The following is a 6,352-nucleotide window of genomic DNA, read 5'->3' on the forward strand; positions in this document are numbered from 1 at the left end:
CATCAAGAGACTTTATAGTACCTGTTCACTTTTTATTATTAAAATGGTATCATCTGCATATCTGAGGTTGCTGATATTTCTCCTGGCAATCTTGATTCCAGTTTGTGATTCATCCAGACCAACATTTTGCAAGATATACTCTGCATATAAGTTAAATAAGTAGAGTGGCAATACACAGTCTTGAAGCACTCCTTTCCCAATTTTGAACCAGTCCATTGTTTCATGTCTGGTTCTAACTACTGCTCCTAGACCCAGGTACAGATTTCTCAGGAGACAGGTAAGATGGTCTGGTACTCCCATCTCTTCAAAATTTTCCACAGTTTGTTTTGATCCACACTGTCAAAGGCTTTAGCATAGTCGATGAAGCAGAAGCAGATGCTTTTCTGGAATTCCCTTGCTTTCTCCATGATCTAGTGAATGTTGGCAATTTGATCTCTAGTTCCTCTGCCTCTTCGAAACTCAGCTTGTATATCTGGAAACTCTTGGTTCACATACTACTGAAGCCTCGCTTGAAGGATTTTGCACACAATGTTGCTAGCATGTGAAATGAGTGCAATTGGATGGTAGTTTGAATATTCTTTGGCATTGATCTTCTTTGGGATTGGAATGAAAATTGACCTTTTCCAGCCCTGTGGTCACTGCTGAGTTTTCCAAATTTGCTGGCATATTGAGTGCAGCAATTTAAAAACATTATCTTTTAGGATTTTAAATAGCTTAGCTGGAATTCCATCACCTCCACTAGCTTTGTTTTTAGTAATATTTCCTATGGCCCACTTGACTTCACACTCCAGCATCTCCAGCTCTAGGTGAGTTACTACACCCACATGGTTATCAGGTCATTGAGACCTTTCTTGTATTGTTCTTCTGTGTTTTCTCACCACCTCTTCTTAATCTCTTCTGTTTCTGTTAGGTCCTTACCATTTTTGTCCTTTATCTTGCCCATCTTGCATGAAATGTTCCCTTGAGATCCCCAATTTTCTTGAAGAGATCTCTAGTCTATCCCATTCTATTGTTTTCCTCTATTTCTTTGCATTGTTCATTGAAGAGGGTTTTCTTGTCTCTCTTCAGTATTCTCTGGAACTCTGCATTCAGTTGGGTATATTTTTCTCCCTTGCCTTTCTTTTCTCTTCTCTCCTCAGCTATTTGTAAAGCCTCCTCAGATAACCACTTTGCCTTCTTGCATTTCTTTTTCTTTAGGATGGTTTGGGTTACTGCCTCTTGTACAATGTTATAAACCTCCCTCCATAGTTCTTCAGGCACTCTGTCTACAGATCTAATCCCTTGAATCTATTTGTCACCTCCATTGTATAATCATAAGAGATTTGATCTATGTCATGCCTAAATGCCCTAGTGGTTTCCCCTACTTTCTTCTATTTAAACCTGAATTTTGTAATAAGGAGCTTGTAATCTGTGCCACAGTCAGCTCCTGGTCTTGTTTTTACTGGTATATAGAGTTTCTCCATCTTTGGCTGCAAGTAAAGTCCAATGCTGTGAAGAATAATATTGTATAGGAACCTGGAATGTTAGGTTCATGAATAGGGGTAAATTGAATGTTGTCAAGAAGGAGATGGTAAGAGTGAACTCAACAACTTAGGAATCAATGAACTAAAGGGATGGGAATAGGAAAATTTAATTCAGGTGACCACTATATCTACTACTGTGGGCAAGAATCCCTTAGAAGAAATGAGTAGGCCTCATAGTCAACAAAAGAATCCATAATGCAGTACTTGGGTATGATCTCAAAAAGGACAGAATAATATCTGTTTGTTTCCAAGGCAAACCATTCAACATCACAGTAATCCAACACTATGCCCCAATCACTGATGCCAAAGAAGCTGAAGTTGATGGATTCTATGAAGACCTACAATACCCTCTAGAACTAACAACAAAACTGATGATATGGTGTTATGATGATGTCCATCACAGAGGATTGTGATGCAAAAGTAGGAGGCCAAGAGATACCCAAAATAACATGCAAGTTTTGCCTTGGAGTACAAAATGAAGCAGGGCAAAAGCTATTAGAGTTCTGTCAGGGAACACGCTGGTCATATAAGCATCATTTTGCAACAACACAAGTGATGACTCTACACACGGACATCACTAGATGGTAAATATTGAAATCTATCAGAATGGCTGATATTAAAAATAAAAAAAAATGGTGATAACACCAAATCTGAAGAGATTCCAAAGAAACTGGGTCTCTCCTGGACTGTTGTTGGGAATGCAAAATGATAGACCTGCTGGAAAACAGTTTGGCAGTTCCTTTCAAACCTAATCATGCAACTCGGAGAAGGCAATGGCAACCCACTCCAGTACTCTTGCCTGAAAAGTCCCATGGGCGGAGGAGCCTGGTAGGCTGCAGTCCATGGGGTCGCTAAGAGTCGGAGACGACTGAGCGACTTCACTTTTACTTTTCATTTTCATGCATTGGAGAAGGAAATGGCAACCCACTCCAATGTTCTTGCCTGGAGAATCCCAGGGACAGGGGAGCCTGGTGGGCTGCCGTCTATAGGGTCACACAGAGTCGGACACGACTGAAGCGACGCAGCAGCAAACATGCAACTACCTAACAACCCAGAAATTGTATCCTGGGAATTTATTCCAGAGAAATGAAGACTTATGTCCACACTGAAACATGTCCATAAATGTTTGTAGTAGCTTTATTTGTAATACCCTCAAGTAGAAAAAAATCCAGATGAGTAAACAGTGATTAGTGGGTCAATAGCTGAATAAACAGTGTATTTCCATGCTGTGGAATACTACTCAGCATTAAAAATGAATTATTGATACAGTGCAACATCCTTCATCAATCTCCAGATAATTATGTTGAGCAAAAAATGCCAATTCTGAAAGGTTACATCCTGCATGGTTCCATGTATGTAACATTCTTGAAATGGCAAAATTATTATTATTACAGGAAAATTATTAAAATTATTAATAATACAGGAAAAAATTAGTGTTTTCTAGGGGTTAAGGAGAGAATCAAGGCAGAAGGGAAGTGGATGTGGCTACAAAGATGAAACTTGAAGGTTTTTGTATACTGTGGTGTTTCTGGATGTAACTATATATTTGCTTTTACTTTAAGTAAATCCATGTCTTTTATAGTTTCAGCCTTTGGAGTCTCTCTTAGAAAAACATCTCACACATTATGGTTTATATCAAAGGGTGCTCTTCTTGTGTTCCCTTCTAGGAATTTTATTTCAAGTCTAACATTTAGGTTTTTAATCCATTTTAAGTTTATTTTTGTGTATGTTGTGAGGGAATGTTCTAGTCTCAATGTCTTATGTGTGTGTGTATGTGTGGGTGTGTTAAGTCACTTCAGTTGTGGCTCTTGGCAACCCTGTGGTCTGTAGCACACCAGGCTCCTCTGTCCACGAGATTCTCCAGGCAAGATGACTGGAGTGCGTTGTCATTTCCTCCTCCAAGGGATCTTCATGGTCCAGGGACTGAACCCATGTCTCTTATGTCTCCTGCATTGGCAGGTGGGTTCTTTACCACTAGTGCCAGTTGGAAAGCTGTCCAGTTTTCTCGGCACCATATTGGGAAGATTGTCCTTTCTCCATTGTATATTTCTGGCTCTTTTGTCATAGACTGACCAGAGATGCATGGGTTGTTTGGGAGCTCTCTATTCTGTTCCGTTGATCTATGTGCCTGTTTTTGTGCTGGTATCATGCTATTTGGCTACTATAGCTATGTAGTATAATCTGAAATATAGGAGTGTAATAACTCAAGCTTATTTTTTTCTATAAGATTTCTTTGGCAATTGTGGATTTTCTGTGGTTCCATACATATTTTAAGATTATTTGATGTAGTTCTGTGGAAAAGGACCTGGGTATTTTGGTAGATAGATAGGTCAGTTTTCGTTCAAATCCCGAAGAAAGGCAATTCCAAAGAATGTTCAAACTACTGCACAATTGCACTCATCTCACACACTAGTAAAGTAATGCTCAAAATTCTCCAAGCCAGGCTTCAGGAATACGTGAACTGTGAAATTCCAAATGTTCAAGCTGGTTTTAGAAAAGGCAGAGGAACCAGAGATCAAATTGCCAACCTCTGCTGGATCATGGAAAAAGCAAGAGAGTTCCAGAAAAACATCTATTTCTACTTTATTCACTATGCCAAAGCCTCTGACTGTGTGGATCACAATAAACTGTGGAAAATTCTTAAAGAGATGGGAATACCAGATGACCTGACCTGCCTCTTGAGAAACCTATATGCAGGTCAGGAAGCAACAGTTAGAACTGGACATGGAACAACAGACTGGTTCCAAATAGGAAAAGGAGTAAGTCAAGGCTGTAGATTGTCACCCTGCTTATTTAACTTATATGCAGAGTACATCATGAGAAATGCTGGGCTGAAAGAAGCACCAGCTGGAATCAAGATTGCCGGGAAAAATATCAATAACCTCAGATATGCAGATGACACCACCTTTATGGCAGAAAGTGAAGAGGAACTAAAAAGCCTCTTGATGAAAGTGAAAGAGGAGAGTGAAAAAATTGGCTTAAAGCTCAACATTCAGAAAACTAACGTCATGGCATCTGGTCCCATCACTTTATGGGAAATAGATGGGGAAACAGTGGAAACAGTGTCAGACTTTATTTTTCTGGGCTCCAAAATGACAGCAGATGGTGATTGCAGCCATGAAATTAAAAGACGTTTACTCCTTGGAAGGAAAGTTATGACCAACCTAGATAGCATATTCAAAAGCAGAGATATTACTTTGCCAACAAAGGTCCATCTAGTCAAGGCTATGGTTTTTCCAGTAGTCATGTATGGATGTGAGAGTTGGACAAGAAAAGCTGAGCACTGAAGAATTGATGGTTTTCAACTGTGGTGTTGGAGAAGACTCTTGAGAGTCCCTTGGACTGCAAGGAGATCCAGCCAGTCCATTCTAAAGGAGATCAGTCCTGGGTGTTCATTGGAAGGACTGATGCTAAAGCTGAAACTCCAATACTTTGGCCACCTCATGCAAAGAGTTGACTCATTGGAAAAGACCCTGATGCTGGGAGGGATTGGGGGCAGGAGGAGAAGGGGACGACAGAGGATGAGATGGCTGGATGGCATCACCGACTCGATGAACGTGAGTTTGAGTGAACTCTGGGAGTTGGTGATGGACAGGGAGGCCTGTCGTGCTGCAATTCATGGGGTCACAGAGTCGGACACGACGAGCAACTGAATTGAACTGAACTGAACTGATTTTGATAGAGATTGCATTAAGTGTGTGGATTTCTTTGAGAAATATGTCCATTTTAACAATATTGATTCTTCCAACCCAACAGCACAAGATATCCTTACATTTCTTTATCATCTTCAGTTTCCTTAATCATTTTAATTTAACCTTAATATTTTATGGTTTTCAGAGTATAGGTCTTTCACCTCCTTGCTTAACATTTTTCCTAGGTGTTTTATTCTTTTTCATGTGATTTTAAATGGAATTCTTTTTTACTTTCTTTCTGATATTTCCTTATTATTGTATGTAAAAGCAACAGATATCTGTATATTATTAGTGTATTCTACAATTTTGCTGAATCCATTTACTAGTTCTAACAGTTTTTGATGGAGAATCTAGGGTTTTCAATATAAAGCATCATGTCATCTGAAAATAGTGGTAATCAACTTCCTTTCTTCCAATTTAGATGCCATTTCATGTTAATTGCTTTGGTTAGAACTTCCAATACTATGTTAAATTGAAGTGGAAAGAGTGGGCATACTTGTCTTGTTCATAAATTCAAGGGAAAAGTTTTCAACTTTTGACTATTTAGTAGGATGTTAGCTGTGGGTTTACTCTTTATTACCTGGAGTAATAAAGAATAAATATTCTTACCTGGAGTAATAAAGAATAAATATTCTTTATTATATTGAGATATATCCTCTTTCTACCTACTTGGATGAGGATTTTTTTTTTATCATGAACTGATGTTTAATTTTATCAAATGCTTTGTCTATGTATATTGAGATGATCATGTACTTTTTATCCTTCCTTTTGTTAATGTGGTGTATCACATTGATATACAAATTTAGGAATCATTCTTCTGAATTTGGAATAAATCCAACTTGATGGTTTAAGATCCTTATTATGTATTGTTGAATTCAGTTTACTAATATTTTTTTGAATTTTTGTTTGTATATTCATCATCATTGACCTGTAAAATTTTGGTAGTCTATTAGTTTGGTTTTGGTATCAGGGTAATTGTGACCTCACAGAATAAACCTAGAAGCATTTCATCCTATTAATTCTTTGGAATAGTTTGGGAGAAATAGGAATCAGCTCTTCTTTATATGTTTGGTAGAATTCTTTTGTGCAGCTCTCTGGTAAAGAACTTCTGTTTCTGGGAGATTTGTTTGTTTGTTT

This window comes from Bos indicus, chromosome 15, assembly GCF_029378745.1.
Source record: "Bos indicus isolate NIAB-ARS_2022 breed Sahiwal x Tharparkar chromosome 15, NIAB-ARS_B.indTharparkar_mat_pri_1.0, whole genome shotgun sequence".
Lineage (NCBI taxonomy): Eukaryota > Metazoa > Chordata > Mammalia > Artiodactyla > Bovidae > Bos > Bos indicus.